Source organism: Danio rerio, chromosome 5, assembly GCF_052040795.2.
Source record: "Danio rerio strain M-AB ecotype USA chromosome 5, GRCz13ab, whole genome shotgun sequence".
NCBI lineage: Eukaryota > Metazoa > Chordata > Actinopteri > Cypriniformes > Danionidae > Danio > Danio rerio.
In genome coordinates, this window is record NC_141025.1 from 44,122,803 (window position 1) to 44,143,662 (window position 20,860).

Here is a 20,860-nt window from a genome sequence, read left to right on the forward strand (position 1 = left end):
AGCAAACAATAATGTACAGCAGTAGCCCATCTATATAAAAGTGAATAAAAACGTTAATAAAAAAGGAATGAATTACACATTATTAAAATAGTACAAATTCTATACAATATAGAATTTATAGAATAAAATAATACATTATATTTTAAAATATTAATAATAGCAATACAATATGAAATAGTATGTGCATATTTATGTATAGGACTATAATCATAGTATGAATAATACTTTATTAGTATTCATAACTTTAATAGTTTTTCCTACTATTATAATATTAAAATAGTAGTGGAATTACAACAAATTAAGATGATATAGGCAGATACAAAATATAGCGTGTAGCGGGTAAAACATACTGTGTAGCAGGATTGCATAAAACTTAAAACCTCAGTTATTCAGACACGTGACATGATTCTAAACCAATAAACAACATTTAAAGTCCTTCAAGTTTTGTCATTGTACCACTAGATGACAGCAAAAGAGCACTTATTACAGACAATCTATGGGTAAAACACTGTTATTGCATTTTAAATCAAACTTAGTCCAATCTTACCATTCAAGGTTTTTTTATTCCACTTATGAATTTATATTTAATTACACTGAAAGCTGATTATTCTGTATATACATTTCAACAAAAGGTTTTGAAGGTCTTGTTAACATTTTGTTACCTATTCTTTGGTTTAAATATCTACGTGTGACACAAAATGTGTATAAGCATGATTAATGACTATTATTAAAATAATAGATTTCTGTTTATTTTTTCTCCATGTAAACATTGTTATTTGTGGATGTGTTTTTGTGTTAGACATAATTATAAATGTATATTAAGTGAAAAACACTGTATCTAAGCTATCGTTTGTCCAAGCAACTTGAAATTTGCCATCCAGTTTTCTAAGGTGGCATAACATGAAAAAACATGGCCATCAGCCAATTAATACAGAGCAATTTTTCATTCGTCTTTGTGTGTGTGTGTGTGTGTATAATACATCAATCAATGTATTGGGTATTCAATCTTAACCCTTTTAACCAAAACATTGTTGTGTAAAGTGTTTGACAGTGTGGTACATCCTTATTTTGTGGAAGACAGACACAACTAATAATAAGACTAAAAAAAGTTATTAAAAATGCCAACAAATGTTGACTTAATTTAGTTTACACTAGAGTTCACTGATGAAATATTTTTGAAAGCAACCTCAGTGTTACAGCACATGAATCTATAACCTTCCTAATACTAAAGCTTTGCAGACAGGTTTCTTGAAATGTCTTGGGAAATTGTTCTTCAGTTCTTCTGAATTATCTGATCTCTGCGTGGAGCATCGGCTGCTGTCAAACAAAAATTACACTGCATTATTACAATTAATAGCAAAAATGACACACTACACCAAAAGATTACTTAATAACTGACTCAAAATCATTTTAGCTGGTGAAAATAATGTTCTAATATTTTGTTCTTACATGAAACAATACTAGAATAATTTATAGCAAATCTTGTCATATTTTTTGAGCCATACTATAGTAAAGTAATTGAAAAAATCTGTTCTATAGTTGCTATGGTGGCGGCGCGGTGGCGCAGTAGGTAGTGCTGTACCCTTACAGCAAGAAGGTTGCTGGTTCGAGCTTTGGCTGGGAGTTTGCATGTTCTCCCTGTGTTCGCGTGGGTTTCCTCTGAGTGCTCCAGTTTCCCCCACAAGTCCAAAGACATGCGGTACAGGTTAATTGGGAAAATTAAAACTGTCCGTAGAGTGTGTATGGGTGTTTACCAGTGTTGAGTTGCGGCTGGAAGGGCATCCGCTGAGAAAAACATTTGCTGGGTAAGTTGGCGGTTCATTCTGCTGTGGCGACCCCAGATTAATAAAGGGACTAAGCGGAAAAGAAAATGAATGAATGAATAGTTGCTATGGTAACACAACATTTCTACAACTACAGGGTATTTTATACTACAATACACCACAGTTTACTGTATAAAAACTAAAGTATATTGCTGTACAGTTTATTAGATCACTGTATTCAATCTAAATTGTTGTATGAGTAATGGGAGTGAATAACAGCAACATTAATATGAATATTTCGATTGCAGCCATTTTAATTTAGAATAAAATGTAAGCTAAAATATAAGTAGTAAGCTAACGCACTGTAAAAAAAAAAAGAAATCCGTAAAAATACAGAGAATGTACTGGCAGAAAATTACCAGCACATTTTCCTGTTTTTTTACAGAAATTTCCTTCTTTTGTAAACGGAAAATTCTGTAAAACTTCCGTAAAAAAAAAAAAATCCAATAAATTTACAGTAAATTCTCAGTACAATTTACTTATTCTTTAAAATGATTATACAGAAACTTCAGTAAAGTTTAAATAGAAACATAAATTTGTAAAAACACTTTATCCATAAAATTTTGCAAGAGTACATTAAAATTTCTTTATAAAGCCAATTTAGTTTTGCAAACATAGAACAACAAATAAAGCACAATGTGTCACGGTTGTAGGTGTGTGCGCACTTCTGAGTGTCTTTTTGGTCACATGGTTTTGTTTTGTTTTGGTGTTCCACGTGTGTCTGACGTCAGTAGGTGCGTTCGACATGAAGCTCAGCTGCAGCCGGTGATCAACGAGATTAGCCGAGCGCAGGCGGGGCGGAGTTGATAACAGAGCCGTCAAGACGGACAGCTGGACACTTCGGGACTCAAAGTTGCTGCAGTCATGATGACCGATTACATGGCGTCATCATATTTTTTTGTTATTTTTATTTATAACAGCAAAACATTTACAAATAAAACAGAATACAGTTTCTACAAACTGTAATTCCTTTTTAAACAATAAGAGAGAATTATGAATAAAATATATAACAAATGCATGAGAGAAATAAGAGGAAATGAGAGGTTAATATAAACATAAAAACGAACAGGTCTATTAAATACAAAGCAATAAGCATAAATTCTAGGAGTTAAACATCAATCTTTAGGCTAATACTTCTTGTTTAAATATGCTAAAAAAGGGTTTACATATATGTACATTTATAGATATAAAAATTTCCAATGTAAAAAGCAAAACAATGTGTTTTGATTAGGTCTTAATAAATGATATTATTATGGATAATGAATGAATTTTCAAAAAAGCATTTTAATCCAAAAAGAGATAGTTGAAAAGAACAAAAGGTAAAATAAGTGAGCTATGTAGAAGTTTTCTAGAAAGAGCAGGTAGTCTATAAACTGCTAGACAGGAAATAAAATAGATATTTATATTATAATAATAAAACCATTTTATAATTATTAAATAAAATAGTTCATGGAGATGAATGCAGTAAATAGTCTGTATAAAAAAAAAGTTAAAAATAAACCTGCACAAACAAGCTAACCTTTATAACCAGATTATTTAACAAAAGATGATTACTGCAGTAAAATATTTGTAGTCTTTTAATAAGCAAGATGTGTACAGGATAGAGAGGGTGTAAAAAGTGAATTGTTTGTTTTGAAACTTTTGAATCGGAATTTGTCCAATTATAAACCCGAAATACACGTGTTTGTTGTCATGTGGTGAACTCGGCCAATCGTGTAATATCGGTGTCGTCATCAAAGCTCCTGCAGTCGCTCTTCAGAAGCTGCACGGTCTGAGTTTGCCGTCTGATCTCGGAGCGCTGTCGCGGTACTTTGATGCCACATGTGACAGTCACGTGGCGTCGGCGCAGCATCAATCCGGACAAGATTTCTAACCAGAATGCACCGCTTTAAGACAGATTTCGATCGATCTGCGCAGCGCTGCATGAAGTCGAACGCACCTAGTGTTTTTGTCACGTGCTATGTGGAGTCCTGCTGTCCTGATTAGCCTGCCAGCTGCGACTCGTTAACTCAGCTATATCTGGGCAGCGTGTTCCTTGTCTCGTGTCAGTTCATTATTTCTCTGCTGATCTCTCTGTTTGTGTTTAGGACTAGCGTGGAGTCCCTTTCTGAGACCTTGCTACTCGGTCCCCATCTGTTTTTCTGATTCCCTATAGAGTGGGATACGTAGCTTGTATGTTTGTTTATTTTTTCCGGTTTTGGACTTTGTCATACTATATTGACTGCGTCAATAAATTATTTTTACTTGCAATTTGGGTCCTTCCATTACTCTTACCCAATCATAACACAATGTGCACAAAGCCATTTATTTTTTTAACATTACATTCACTAAGTTATTACAAAAGAAGAAAACTATAAGCACTGAAATTGAAACAGGTAACAAAAATAAATGTCACAGAATGAAAAGTTAGTATTTCATGAATTTATATTTGTATAATCGCTTCCCTTTGTTATTTTCTGCATTTACTATTACTTCTTAAACCAATAAACAGGGAATCTGAAACAAACAGGCCTGCAGCTTTGGTAAAAATGCACATCCAAAAACAAAATTACAAAGAACATACAAATTTCTTGTGAGCGTATAAACATACAATATCAGTACTTCATTAAAATTACCTTATAAAAATAACCTCATAAGTAAAACATTTCAGAATGTAAAAATGGTATAGCTAGACCCAGGGAACAAGGCTATTGTCATTTTTTATTAAAGAGAAGAGCATGAATCAAAAATTCCATCAGTCATGGAGGAATGTTGTGATGTTGAGAACTGCAAAAAGCAGGACTCCATGTGTATGTTCATTACCTCTCTGTATGCCAATTTCAGCAATCAAATGTTCAGTGTCTTTGGACAAAGCTCACATTTTCCAAGGATTAAAGTCATTTAGAACATCCGAGGTCTTAGAAGAGTCCCTTTCATCTCAGCCTATGACCATCTTCCAGGATTTATTTTCAAGAAAACTGTGAAAGGAAAAAATACTTTTAGCTTTAGAAGTGATGCACTAAATAAAATTGCCGAAGTAACACACCTTTTCAGATTTTATTTTGAAGGGAAAAGTGTTTACTTGCCCAATTAGATAAAATCATCAAAAATATTTTGATATTACATTCCATGTAAACATTTAATATTTAGTTTAGTTCTAATTTTGAAGTGTAAATATTTCATTTGATTTGTAAGTCCTGCAGTACCTTGGTATAACTTAATGCAATAATCAAATGTAAGAAATGAAATTTATTCATTTAATAAAATAAAAAAAAACTTGCCAACAAGTAGATGCTTGCAATCAAAGATTACACACTTTGAACAAAATAACATCAAAAAGGATGATTCAGTTTGGACTGAGGTGAGAAACACTTTTCATTAGAGATAGAATAATGCCACCAACATGTCATACTGAATTGACAGAATGTTTTCTGAGGAACTCTACACTAAGTAAAGTTTATTCATAAACTAATTTCGAGAGGAGCACGTGATTATGATTGAACACGGCTGATTCTGCATTAGCATGCATGATCCACCAATCAGGCCATTCCTAACCCACTATAAAGAGCCAGGGTTTTTTTTCACTACAGTGACTTCGATTTGAAGAATACACTGCTCTGCATCAGCTGCTACAACAACTTCTCCAGCTACAACAACTTCAACAACAACAACAACAACAACAACAACAACAACAACTTCTCCAACAACAACAACTTCTCCAACTACAACTTCAACAACTTCACCAACCACAACTTCAACAACTTCTCAACCTTCTACTTCAAATTGCCTCACACAATGCAATCTCTGTGTCTTCAACTCAATTCTCCAACAAGATCACAATAAAAACTCGATCATCATCCATGAACTCTGCCTAAACACTCGATGCCTGCAATCCAAGCTGAACTCTCTTCTAGGGGTGCACCAGCAGTAACGTACATGACACCTTTTTAAAGGGAGGCCTTGCAAACTACAACTAAGATTAAACATTCATCTTTGAAGGATGAATTTAGCGTGAATACAATGACTCACCTCTCAATCAAGGGTCTAGGCAATCCAATCCTTAAAACACCAGTCCACAACTTATTCATACGTTGATAAACATCCATGTTAATCCTCCAAACTACTCGCTGTGGTGCATTCAATTGAGTAGCGTCTCCAGTCATAACACTACTTCTCTGGCAAACAAAATGGCCTCCAGCCTTTTTCTGCAAATTTGATTGACACTCCTTCGAGCCAATAGCCGAAAGGAGAAGCGTCACCATCCAATGAACTCTCAAAAATTTGAGATGGTCCCACCCTCTCTCTTGACAAGCTCATGAATGGACCCTGTGGCAAAGACTTTGTGAATGAATTAGATATGCTTGTGATTTTTATCACTAAGTTTCCAAAGTAATACTATTTCTGGATTAAAGTAAAGCCCATAACTATCATTCCATTCACACAGTTACTACTAAATGGTGACATTAATTTTAAGTTCAGGGTTTGATGTTTGTAGATGATAAATAAATAAATACATAAATAAATTCATAAATAAATAATTATAAAATGTATAAATCAAGAAAATTAATATAAAATAAATAACTAATTAAAATAAATCAATTCACTAAAAAAACAACAACAACAACAACCACACTGCCACATCTGATAGCAATTCAACTTATAAAAAGTTTTTTCTGCTACTGAAAAACATTCAACGCCTTAGGCATAGAAGTCCAATTGTAATATTCCCCAGTGACTCATGTCCATACACTTAAAAGCAATAAGCTTATAATGGCAAGTCGGTTAGATGTGAAACCGGCAAAGAAACAAAACTTCCCTCTTTGACTTCCACGAATGAGAGGAGGACATTTCTGACATGTCTGATGTTTCATCCATTGACTCTGCGTTAGATACATTTTAAGCAATTTCTATATCACCAAGGGGTTTAAACTCCACTATAAATCCACCTACCCTGTCTTCAAGAGGTACATTAGGACCACTACACGAGCAGATTTCCCATTAATCTGCCATCCGTAGGAGGGACGAATGCCCACCTCTACTATCTTTGCCCATTGTGACAATGAGGCTATTGTACAATGCATTAACAAAGGCACTTCCACACTTAGTTGCCCATGCTCTTATTAAGACACCCCGCATGGTTATCAGCTAAAACAATTCATTGTGTTTGCCATAAATGTACCATGTTGTAATGTCATTTCTGATTCTCTCTTGTTTTTCTCATTTCAGAGATCATGTCAGCTAGTTGCACAAGCTGACCCTCATCCAACCTATTACACTCCACATCCATTTCTAAATGCATTCACACTCTTTGCAAATGACACTTTTCCACTCACATAACCCACACCCTCAATGCCATATTCACACTAGCCTTTTTTTAATTTTTTGAAGTCTTCTGAACTAAGTATGACATTTCAATCCAACAATACACCTAACCATATCTGATCTAACTTTGCAGGATGAAGGGATGCAGGATGGTATCTGTTCCCCCACACATCCATTCTAAACCTCCTAGCATTTTTACACCACAGAAGAGCAATACCACCTCAGGGAAGCCCAGCCGGTCCTCTTCAGCCAACTTCCACCATCATGCATTATTGGGTATAAGTATGACTCTGTCATTTCCTTCCTATTTTCCTTCCTATTTAACCTAGGAGCTCCTTCACTACCCTTCCACGGTTTTCTAGCTTTAACTTTCTCTCCAAATTTGAACTATCCCATACTTCTATTCACTTCATTCACCACAGCTCTGACCAATTCAGGGGTTGTCTTGAGTTTCAATTGCTGCAACAGGAATGCTCTAAATGAGCTTACATAGACTTACAAATTTTCTAAATACCACTATCGTTGCACTCCCCGCACTAATACAGCAGTAAATGCTTCTGCGGGAGCACAAGTTGCCTCCATACTGACCCACTACACCACTGCAGCTGCAGAAACGCTCCGCAGAGTTGCACACCCATAGCACCACTGCTACCGCAGTGACCCTCTATCTAAGCCTTATTCACCTCCATCTTTACATATCACTAAAGGCAGTATTTAACGTTCTCGCGGAGCACTCAAAACTTTCCAAAATCGACTGTTGAGGGCTCCGCTGAACTATACAACCCATTAACATCACTGAAACTGCAGTGACGCTCTAGCTGAGCCCCTTTTTCACTTTCATCTCTACATATCACTGCTAATAGTACTTAACATTTCAGCGCGAGGCTCCAATACTGAGTACCACTGCACCTCTGCTACAGCAGAGATGCTTTGCCGAGCCTTATTCTCCCTCGGCACCACCGCTGCAACAGTTAAGCTTTGCCTGAGCTGCAACTGCAGAGATAAACTTTTAGACTTAATTCTCTGCACCACTGGTTTTATTGCACTTCTGTAACTGCAGAGAAGCTCTGCTGAGATTATTTTCCCCCTTACCATTGCTGCAGCAGTGACGCTCTGCCTGAACAGTCTTCCAAAAACAAATATAACTCTGTCATTGGTCCTTTTACACCTTTAAATCCTCAATTTGCCTCAGCCAATATTACCTCAAAGAAGCCCAGCTGATTCTCGGTTGCAGACTTCAACCTAGTTTTTCAAGCAGCACGACTCTGTCTGTTCTCCCTTCTTTTTTGTCTTAGTTGCATAGGACTCATTTTTACTAATCTTCCCTTTTTATTTTATTAAACTTCTCTTCTCTTCCTCTTTATAATTTTTCAATTTCACTTGCACTCACTCTCCGCAGCTCGGATTCACACAGGGGTAGCCCCAAGCTCCCACTGCCACAGCAGTGAAGCTCTTTAAGAGCTCACATACACTTTTCAAAAATTTAACCATTATCACACTCCCCCGCAATAATACAGCCATAAAGGCGTAGTGGGAACTCGTATTGCTTCCATACTGACTACAATCATACCTCTACAGCAGCTCCACTTAATTACATTGCATTGTAGCATCAATTTATTTTCCATCACCACACTCCCCGCAACAATACAGCCGTTAAGGCTTAGCGGGAACATGCATTGCTTTCACACATATAATGCACCAGACTCTGAATACCTATGCACCTCTGCAGCCACAGAGTCGCTCTACCAAGCCTCATTCCTATCTGCTACACAGCAGTTAATCAGCTCTCCAAAGCTCACTTCCCTTTAGATACTGACTTCCACCGCACCTCTGCAGCCGCAGAAACGCTCAGCCGAGCATCACTCCCCTCTACATCACTGCCGCAGCAGTGACACTCAGCGAGCGCATATATACTTCCACTTAGCAATCCACTACTGATACACTCTCCAGCACTGCCAAAGCAGTTAAACGTCTCTGCGGAGGCGTATTTCCCTTTCAGATACTGACTTTTATTGCACCTTTGCAGCAGCAGAGACGCTCAGCCAAGCTTCATCCCCCCCCTGCACCACTGCTGCAGCAGTGTCACTCCACCGGAGCTCATGCACACTACCATTTATCCATACCACTACTGACACACCCCCTTGGACTGCCGAAGCAGTTAATCAGTTAACTGCTTCTCACCACTTATCTGCAGCTGCCAGCTCTGCAAACCTCATAGCTTCATTTTTCATCACTACCACACAGCAAATTCATTGGTGTTAAATTTCAAGTGTTGTGGTAATTCAGAGTAAAGTGTTAAAATTCTAGAGTTAGATAAAGGTAAAATAACCCTCTCGGCGTTAGAAGCTGATTAGCCTCCTTGTCACACAGAGTAACATGTATCTACCTTTGTAGAAAACCCTTGTATTTGAGAAACTAATCAGAGTGTCTGAAATCTCGCCACACCCTCATTCACCTGGCCCTTAAATTGGTCAATTAGTTTAGTCCACTAGACAGAGCGAATGACCACAAATAAGTGAATTCAGACACCTGCTGTTAACAAGCACAATCACTGAAGGAATAAGAAATTGAAGGAAGAAATAAAACTACAGACACACACCAAACCAACTGAATTAAAACAGAGGATTAAACAACTCCATTAAATAATAGTATAAGCAGCTTCACTGATTAAAGTTTGACTTCTTTTCTGAAAGAATATTTTTTTATTAAAAATATTTCATTACATTTGATAAAGTCACTAATGTTAAAGAGTTTAAACCAACCTCTGCTGAAAGTAAAGATGTTAAGGTCTCTCCTTTAGGGATTCCAGATGAGCTCTTCACAGACACTGCAAGTAAACATTACGACGGGATTAACAATAGTTTAAATCAGCTGCGCCACACACGACTACTTTAACAGCAAGTTTATTCAGGGTCAGTCAAGATAACTAAGGTGATATTTAATCTGTTCCAAAAAAACATTTAATTAATGAGTAAGTGTGATGAATGCCAGAACACGTAACATTTCAAATAATATGCTAACTGCGTATGCTAACTTTACTATGGCCTTGGAACAATACAAAATATATATACATATATCACCAACCATCATAAACGAATAGAAAAACACGTACCGACACAGTGACATTATGCACTCACATTCTCTTCACAAATATGAACTAAACCGGAATTAACCATCGCGCGAGCCGCAAAGACATGCAGCAGCAGCCTCAAGGCAGGGCCGGCGCGTCCATAAAGGTGACCGAGGCTGCTGAATAGAGAGGGTGGCGTCCGCGACACCTCCGTCAAAACCCGCGTCCCCAGTATGCCCGCGACACCTTCCTTACCACCCGCGACCTCAGATCTGTCCACGACACCTCCCTCACCACCCGCGTCTTCAGTTATATCCGTGAACATCCTTTGCCTAGAGCGGCAGTTCAGCTTGCTCCGGCCCTGTCTCGAGGACACACAGCAGAAGCTGAGTTCAGTCACTCAATCGAATAACACAGTAACTAAAAGCATAACGACGCTATAAAACATGTTGTGGGTATATAAAATGGGGAAAATAACTAAAACACTTTTTTATCACAGAAGCTTGAGGTGTATCCTTCTCCGACGGCTGACTACAGTGAGAGGTGTGTGTGTACAGGAAATGGCGTTTGCTTCTCACGCTGTTCCGCCGAGATTCTTGCTCCCATAATGCAGTGCGTAACCAAAAATACGGATAATATTGCTGTAAAATGAAAATACGGAAAGTTCCTTCACAATTATACGGTAGTTTTTCCTGTATTTTTACAGATTTTTTTTACAGCAATGTGTTAAAATCACTAAAGCCAGGGGGTGGCGCTGTCGTACCATCCAGCCGCTTACGGGGCATCTAGCTTTCCGTTATATCTATGCAGCACACGGTGAAATGCTGAAGTGAAACTTCACCTTTTATTTTATTTTTTTTTAATTGACTTTAATAACAAACATACAAAATCCAATCTTTCACAAAAAAGACAATGATAATAACAGATTAGCTTAAATAATATAAACACCTAAAACTGTAAAAAAAAGGAAAAAAAAAGAGAAAAAAAACGTATGACTTATGTATCCGTAATACTTCCAAAAAAGCTATCATAATAATCCAAGAATCTATCACTTTTCTTGTTATTAACCAGTTAAAGAGATTTAAAGGTGCAGTAGGTGATCTTCCATAATGCTAACAACTTAGCATAAATCTCTGTATCACAGTCCCTTCCCTGCCGTCCACAGCCACGCCTCCTGAAACAGGAGCACGCGCACCTTAAAGATGACAGCAAAAGAGCCCTCTCTCATGAGTTAAAAGCGACTAGTGCTTGTCCGGCGGCGTGCAGGAATTACACTCATTACTAAGCCAAACTGACATGCTATTTCAGAGCGAAAATTTAAAGTGGCATGGTAAACATTATAGGGAGACTAGGCAGAATAGGAGTATTTACTTGTGTTTTGTTTGGTAAACTAATTAAAATCTACATTATCAATGCTGTAAAAGGTCCCATATGAAACTGAAAATACGCTTATTTCACACGGCCGCCATTTTAAAGAACCAAAGCGATGCTGCGGTGGAAAGAAACCCGGAAGTGAAGGACCAGCACTGCAAACATTGTAGCAACATGCTGTGGACTACAAACCTCCAGCTGTTGCCGAGATTTTAAAATGCATAAATGGTGTAAACATTACTTTAATGTTATACAGTAAGTTTAATTTAAACAATTATAAGCAAATTAGGCATCAAACAACATCACAATCTCTGTAAGAAAAAATATGCTCAAGTGTCCTCCAAGGCTTCAGTTCATGGCACCAGTTAAACATTGTGGGGACACATTCCTGCTTCAGCCTATGTAACCCGGTGAGTGATAAAACACTGCAGGCCCCTGTAGCAAATCCTCGTGTTGTTTGTAATAGTGTTGTCCCGGTACTGAAGTTTTAAAACTGGCTAACATTGAAGTGCCGCTGAGCGCGGATGACTTGACTGATCTTCACTGCTGCTTCGCACTCCAGTCTCCGTGTATCTGTGTTTTCACTCAGTTTACTGCTCTTCCCACAGTGCAAACACAGATACATGGAAACTGGAGCGTGAAGCAGCCGTGAAGATGTCGAGTCATCAAGCAGATCGTTTGGCCCGTCTGTGTTTGTGCTCAGTAAACAGCGGTGGGTGAACTGATGACCTTCTTGGCCAATCACAAGCATTTCTGTCGAGCACGTGAACACAATAGCAAATCAGCGTTGTTTTAAGAAAACCATCAACAGTGCCTTAAATGTTAGTGCGAAATTGCCTGTTTGTTTTTCTTTTAATTCAGCATCGTGACAAGTCTAATATAGTGAAAAAATCAGTTCATTAACTCAAGTTTGATAAATGGCATCTAAAGCGTGTGTTTGGGAAAGAAAACGTTAGTTAACTAGTGACATTTCCCTTAACTTAGCTGAAAATAAGTTCTGATATTCCTTTTTATTTTCACCATTCATTCAGAACGGATCTTCGGGTCACTCAGAAAGCGGTGGAATTATATATTTGTGTCACTTTTTCTTCTCTGATAAGATATACAGCCAAGTACACAACGTTCCTATGCAACTCCCAACAATACTTCCGGGTTTCTTCCCACCGCAGCCTCGACTTCACTTTTAAAAATGGCAGCCACGTGAAATCAGTCTATAGTCACATCAATCTTTTAACGGAAGATTTTAGTGGCTGAACAACACTTCTGTGAAGATATAACCCATTTGTAACAACAACATCCAATGTTACATCAGCTTTGCGTGAAGCTAAAATAGTTTTAAAACAAAACATTACATTATTGGCAGTTTGACACAGTCAAGTGATTGGATTTCGCAGATCAGAGTTCACCAAGCTTAAACTTTGCACCGCAGCGAACTGCGAAACTTAACGCATGACCCTGCGTTTCCAGTCTGACGCATTTGCGTGCGTATAAATGGAAGTCTATGGTAGTGATGGAAGGTTCAGATCATTTTACTGACTATCTTATCCTATTATCTTTTGAGTCTCGTTCATCGAGATGAACGAATCTTTTTTCAAGTTATTTCGTTCATTTGGTTCAATTTGCCAAAATATTATTAAAATGTTACAAATTGCTTCCAAACACATCTGCAACTAGCCCAAAAGGTTGATCACACCACAAATAAGTCATAAATAAAATACGATAAGAAGAAAATAATAATTCAATGTTTACCTGCTCTTTTGTCTATGAAGGTATTTTTGTCTCTTTGCTCAGCTCACCTCTTCATGTCTTCAAATGTCAGAGGTTCGTTCATGTTAAACTGACAGTCACATATAATTTTAACCAAAGTACACAGTCTGAGCCAATAGGAGCCATGATAATTAGTTCACCTTTCGAGTATTCTGGTTCTTGAATAATTCGTTCATCACGTGACAGAATGGCTCAAACCCGAGGACTCGAAAGTTGAACGGATCAATTTTTTTTCCGGCTCTAAACACATATGATTGGCCCATGAGAAACGAATGACTCAAACCCGATAGAGGACTCGAGAGGTGAACGGATCAATTCTCTTTCGGGCTCTAAATGCATACGATTGGCTTCTGTCTTTCACGTGATGAACGACTCACACCGAGGAATCGAGAGGTGAACGGATCAATTCTTTTTCCTGCTCTAAACGCAAATGATTGGCTAGATGAACGACTCAAAAGACTTGAAATGAACAATACCACCTGCACAAATGTGCGCACGCGCAGATGAATGAATCACTCCCTGACAGAACTCATAGTTCCCGAGTCATATTGAAGATCCATTCAAAATGAACGAATCATTCAAGAATGACACTAGTCTGTGGAGAGAAAAGTCAAGTGTCACTGCAGCTTTACAGCTGACTTTTAACAACCAACTACCTACCTATCTATCTATGCTAACAACATGCTAATCAATGCTAGAATCATGCTAATGATATATTAATTTATACTAGAGTCATGCTAATGACATGTTAATCCATACTGGAAACATGTTAATTTCATGCTGGAATCATGCTAACAATGTTTATTAATGCTAGAATCATGCTAATCCATACTGGAATTGTGTTAATTACATCCTAATTCATGCTAACAACATGCTAATTCATGCTACACTGTAAAAAATATCTTATTTATCTGAGGCTGTTGTAGTTGGGCTCTTGAACCTTTACATTTCAATCTTAATGTTTGTCTGGTTGTTGTAACTGAGTTTCTGAGACTCATCAGTTATAGCAAGAAAGATGATGAGAAACTCTACTGTTCATACTTAATCAATGGTTGCAGATGTAATTATTACTATTTGAAAAGTTAAGCCATAGACAAGAGTTTTATCTGATATTATTTGGGATGTGTAACAGCTTACTATTGAAGTTCATCAAACAACTTTCAAGGAGTAAATAAGAAATTTGATATATTTCATGCTCAAATTCTTGAGTTCTTCAGCTTCTTAATACACACAGACATCAAGAATCAGGACATGAACCTCATGCATTGCAGCATGAATATATTATGCAGCTTAAAGTTCTTATAATCTCTTTCTTTTTCTTTATTTTATGTTCTTTGGAGGTCATGTTTCAGAAGATTGTTTTGTATTGTTCTGGGCTGATTTTTATTTGATTTATATTTTTTGATTGTCACCATTTTTGAGATTTAAAGACTAATTGTTGACGTCTGTGTGTTTTTGAGCTCTGCCATAGAACAAACATTCGCATAGTGAATGGAGTATTTAAACTTGTTAAGCAGTCATTGCTGTAAATCACAGATGTCAAAATCAGTTCCAAAAGTGCTGCAGCTCTTCACAGTTTGGTTCCAACTCTAATAAATCACATCTGATCAAACTAATTGAGTCCTTCAGGCATGTTTGAAACCTTCAGGTGAGTGTGTTGGAGCAGGGTTGGAACTAAACTGTGCAGGGCTTTGGCTCTCCAGAAATGGAGTTTGACACCCCTGCTGTTGATCATGTGGTTATATTTACATATGGTTTCATTTCCCACTTACAATTAACAAGATATTCAATATTCATATTCATTGCACAAGCAGGTGTGGGTGGGTGGCCTTCTCAGGTTCATTAATGTTTTATTCTTTTGGCCTTTCATGCTATACAAATATTGTGATTAACACATTTAATTATAGCAGCCAAATTAAACACTAATGTCAGAACAAATAGTTGAAGAGCCCAATTAAAGCAGACTCTGTCTTCTTTTGTTTAATTATCTCTGCTGAGATTCTGAGAAATTACATTTTTATTGTGTAATTTGTTTTCATTCATTCATTCATTCATTTTCTTGTCGGCTTAGTCCCTTTATTAATCCGGGGTCGCCACAGCAGAATGAACCACCAACTTATCCAGCAAGTTTTTACATAGCGGATGCCCTTCCAGCCGCAACCCATCTCTGGGAATAGTGTATTTTGTTTTATTTTTATTAATTATTATTTTATTTTGAGTTTTAATGTCAGTTGATTTCATCTTTGGTTTTGGCTGTAAGTTGTGTTTTTCTTTCCTTCAGTGATTCTGCTATTAACAGTTGTTCATCAATAATTCTCAATCGTCCTTTAATTAGACACTTCATTGTCTCATTAACTTCATCACTGTTTGAGTGTTCAACTCTCTGTATTGAGGACACTAGTGAGGATTTTGCTGTGGGATTTGAGGGGTTAAATGTGTTTGATGAAAAATACAGACTGTGTAATGTATTTTTAACAGAAATATTCTGTAAACTGAATTTACGAATGTAAAATGTTAAAAACAGCAGATTACAGGCAACCACAGCTGCCGGTATTTTACCGTAAAATCAAGCAGAAAAGCAGCAAAATACTGTAAAATGTTTTTTTGTGTCACCATTGTGGAGGACAGTAGCATTTGTGCTCAATTCCGAGATAAACTACAAGTAATTGTTGACATGCTGCATCTTCTTTTGTTTAAAGATAACTGTGTTGTTACTGATGCAATGAAAATCTGTTTGCTAATTGTAAACACATGAACACATTAGTGCATTAAATGACTTTGTTTTTTAATGCAATAGGCTACACAGTAAAATCCTCAGAGTAAAATTTACTCAGTTCAGAGAACATTTGGTCCCTCTCTAAATTGAGCAAAATTTACTCAGCAGCAGAGTTAAAGTTAATGAGACAATGATGGGGTTAATTAACGCCTCATTTCTGTCCTCTGTTAAGGTAAGCAGGCTGTGTGCACGCGAGCGATACACTTATTTAAATATGTCTTATGATAATACTATGTAGGCACATTTATGCATACAGTTTTAAAACTTTTAGAACCGTAAAGCAAAACAATGCATTTCCCATGTAAAAACGATCTAAAAGGCACATAGGTCTGTGTTTTTGCGTATTTATTTGTTTATAATATTTACCGTGGATTATAATATAATAAACAGAAAGATAAACTCTGTCATGGACATTTTTTTCTAAAAATAAGCTTGATAAGATGTCTGTAGCAGGGTGGTGCTGACGTCACAAGCGAGCGCCCCGAGGGCACTGTAGTCCGTTTATATAGCCTAATGTTAGCTTTCAGTTCTTGCATTTGAATTTAAGATCCAAAAGTGCTAAATGTTGTATTTTCATGTGAGGATTATCCAGCTGGACAAAACGTGTAAATGTAATGAACAGTGTTTGAACACAGAGCTTATTATTTGCACTTTTTGAAAAGCCTATGGGAAAATTCTATAGGGATTTTCACGAGGGAACCAGTTTTATGCAAGCAGCCAATTAGCCTACAAAGTGACGTCATAGTTCCTCCACTCTATTGAGAAACAGCCACAGACTTTTCTTCTTCTTTCGTTCTTATTTGGCGGATCGCACAAGTTCTTGTACATTACCGTCACCTTCCTGTAACCTGATTCAGAATCTACTCTTTTCCCATAATAATCCCTTCCCCTAACCCAGTGAGAGACTTCGCATCCGCCAGTGCTGCTTCTCCAGCTCTTCTGACTTCTCCTCCCACTATGTCAGGATCAGAAAATAACTCCCTCCATCCCTACCTTAAACTTAATAAATTTACATTCAAATAATTCTAATAATCATATCTTATTAATCAGTCCTGTGTCTTTTAAAAATCTAAACAATGCAGTGTACTTTTGTCTCTATACCTCAGAATTTAATAAAAATTTCAATGTAAACTCATAATCTCTTTCTTTCTTGACTTCTTCCAATAACTCTCTTCTTTCTTCATTATACCGCTCACAATGCATGATCACGTTCAACATTCATTTTACCCGCACTCACATAGACCTGTTCTGTGCTTTGCCATTAACTTCATTGTACTGTTAAGTCCAGTATGCCCAATTCTTAGTCATGATAATATATATTCTCCTCCTTCCTTTTTCCACTCGAGTGCCTCCCTTTACCCACTTGTGGCTAAATATTATACATTTGCTTTCCATTCTTTCCTGCTTCCTATTGGTACTGCCATTTCCCCATTATTTGTTTCCTTATAATTGCTTTAACTTTACTTCAACTGTAAGTCACTTCCATACCTATATTATCTTCCAGCTTGCTTTGCCATTTTATCTGCTGCTTCATTTCCTTTTAATGCCACATGAGCTGGCACCCACGTGGACATTACCTTTACTCTCTCCTTTTAATTTATACAACTCTTGTAATATTTCAATAACTAAATATTGCCTACAGTCTGAGTGTTTTGCTTCAATGCTTAAGAGCAGAACTACAATCTGAGCAAACTAAAAATTCCTTAATTTCTGTGATTTCCTTCATTTCTGTGAATTTGGGTGATCTCACCTCTGCCACGTCAGTTTTATCTGCCTGTTAACTTGAAGTTAAAGCCTGGATGAATCAAAATTCCTCAAATTAAACAGTTCTAAAACAGAGGTTCTATTAATTGGCACTCCTACCAGTATTAACCAGTGTAATAATCTTAAACTGTCTGTTGGTGATCTTTAAGTGTCGCCCTCTACACAGTTGCGCAATCTTTGGGGTGCTTTTTGATGCACAGCTTAGTTTTAACTCACATTTCAAACACTTGACTAAAATAGCCTTCTTTCACCTACGTAACATTGTCACATCTGTCAGTGACCACCTGAGGGCGCTGTAGTTCAATGGACACTGAGTGACACTACAGCACCCATAAAGACTACATTTCCATACACTCTTTCGCGCACACACCCGGTCTGTCATTTACATTGATTTACTACCACAGCTGTCTCCATTCTCCGTGATTACCAGGACTATATATTCAGTCATTCAACCACTATTTGCCATCGCGTCGTTTGTCTTTCTTGTACCCTGTAAATATGTTTTTCCTAGTTGTTGTTTCTGATCTCACCGTGTATCTTGCTATAGTCTTGTTCATGTTTATCTGTCTTAGTTTCTTGTTTTGTTGTTTATTTGTTACTTTGCACTTTAATATTTTTGGATTTTTATTCAATGTTTTTGAACTTTAATATATTAAAATCAGAACTTGAATCCGTTATCTTTTGGTTCCTGTTGTTGTTGTTATTGTTTCGATCACACCTAACGTGACACATTGCGCGGATTAGACCTTTTTTTATCACGGCCTGATGTGGAAAGGCTTATTCATGCCTTAATCATCACGTCTTGACTTCTGTAACTCCCTCATCGGGGGCCTACCAGCAAGCTCTCTGAGACGTTTACAGTATTTTCAAAATTCTGCTGTACATGTTTTAACACACACTTCCTCGCACCATCATATCACTTCTGTACTTCAGCAACTTCACTGGCTTCCTGTTAAATCACGTATTGATTTTAAGACTCTGGTTTTAAAAATACAAAGCAGTGCATGGGCTAGCACCTGACTACATTTATGACCTAGTAACTCTGGCCACTTCCACCCGCAGTCTTCGTTTCTCATCTGCAATCTTGCTGTTTCAGCCACGCTGTAAACTGAAGACTAATAGTGGTCATGCTTTTTTTTTGTACAGTGCGCCTAAGCTATGGAATGGCCTACCCACCAGCATCAGGAATGTGGTTTCTCTGGATTGTTTTAAGAAACTTCTTAAGACTCCCCTTTTTACCGTTGCTTTTAATTTAGAATGATTATGTTTGTCATTTTATCATCCAGTTGTATTGAATCTTTCATATTTTACTGCAGTCTTTTTATTCTATTTTATTTTCTGACAGTTTTTTTTTTAATTCTGCTTTGTTTGCCTGTTAGCGCTTTGGGACTGAGAATTCCTGCATCTTTCATCCATTGTAATGCTAAACTTATTGCCAGCATTACCCCTGTGTATACTGATAATTTGTTTGAAATCCTTATATATTTTTTCTATATTAAACTTTGGAATTACATTTGCTATTTCTGGTCATTATCTGGACTTTCGATGCTTCTTAAAAAAAAAAAAAAACCATCTCTCCGTATTTTTCCATTAAAATTTTCCCTTACATACATTTCATGTAGTACTCTTATGCCCTTTGATAACTTGAAACCCCATTTAAATGACCACTCTTCAACCTTATATAATGTCTCTTGCATTTTCCTCATAATATAATATATATTTTTTCCCCTTAACCAAAAGCTCCATCATCCGCAAACAAACACCTACTTATCCCCCATCTACTTTCTCAAATACATCATTAATCATTATAATGAAAAGCTCATATGGACTTTTGTGAACATTTCAAATAAATAGTCAAACATGTAAGCAATGAGCAAAGCTGCTGCTGCTTCTCTTCTGCTTCTGTATATTAACAGCTGGTGTTCATCATTAGTGCTCAATCATTACTTAATTAATCCCTTCATTGTCTCATTAACTTAAACTGCTGTTGAGCAAATTTTACTCACATGAGAGAGGGACCAAATATTCTCTAAACTGAGTACATTTTTCTCTGAGGATTTTGCTGTGTGACTTATTTTCCATGTCACCCTAATGTATTAAACCCTCTTTTATCCCCCAAAAATTGCTCTTATAAATAAAATTTTAAAACAAAAAAATGACATTAATTTTGCATCAAAAAAGCATTTTAACATAGGTAAAAGTGTCTGCAACTTTTGCGAAGCATCAAATCACCGTCATATTAGTTGTCAAAGCACATGCATGACTGCAGAAATTATTATTCCTTTTAAAAAAAAAAACTGTCAAATATTATGCATGTTTATTATCATACACAAATTCGGTGTGAACGCACAGTAATGAACTTTAAAGTTGTTTATCCGTTTTCTTACACTAAACCAAAAAATTATGATTAAGCCAAAATCTCGCTTTTTGTAAGCAAACAATAAATGAAAAACTATCATTTTCTTACTTTTCCCATTTTTGTTTGAAAACGGATATGGAATGGACGCGATTGATTATATCCAAATCCAGCTTAGTCCAAGTATAAAGAACAGGCCCCTGGGCCCAGTTTTTCAAAAGGGTTAATCCGGATCAACTTGATCCGGATATAGTAATCCTGTTTTTTCGATCTGTGATCACATAATCCAGCTTACTTTTTGAGCCAGTTTTTCAAAGCAACATCGGATTGGATCAATCTGATCCAGATAGAAACTTTTCAGGATTACTAAATCTGGATTACTAGTGCTCAATCACAATGTAGATAGATAGGCCTGTGTAAAGAGCAACAAATATAATAGCCAGTGTGGGGTCAATATAACTTTATTTTTATTTGAAATGAAAACTAAGAAAATGTAATAAATAATAATATAATAATAAAAACAAGAAAAACCCCACCCCATCCTCTTCCAGCAGTCCACTCATCTGAAACCTACAACACTGTACATTGAGGATATTTATAATAAGTTTCAAATATAGATGTAAATAAAAAAA

At 36.7% G+C, this 20,860-nt stretch overlaps 2 protein-coding genes across 7 annotated transcripts in view; one reads left to right on the plus strand and one right to left on the minus strand.

Annotated features, from left to right (window-relative positions):
• The window catches only part of rufy3 (RUN and FYVE domain containing 3), an 881,807-nt gene that overhangs the window by 352,328 nt on the left and 508,619 nt on the right, over window positions 1-20,860 (plus strand). The gene's annotated exons all lie outside the window — the stretch shown is intronic.
• Window positions 544-20,860, minus strand: part of LOC147844116 (serine/threonine-protein kinase pim-2-like) — a 30,721-nt gene continuing 10,404 nt past the window's right edge. Inside the window, exons 10-13 of one of the 6 annotated variants that reach the window (XR_015491590.1) lie at window positions 9,887-9,951; window positions 4,626-4,780; window positions 1,589-1,785; window positions 544-1,317 (exon numbers count right to left, since the gene is read on the minus strand). The gene's annotated coding sequence lies outside the window, so the exon portion shown is untranslated. Of the gene's footprint in view, window positions 1,318-1,588; window positions 1,855-4,114; window positions 4,781-9,886; window positions 9,952-10,236; window positions 10,556-20,860 lie in introns of those variants that run through there. The other 5 variants (XR_015491595.1, XR_015491594.1, XR_015491593.1 and 2 more) reach the window with 5 other exon arrangements.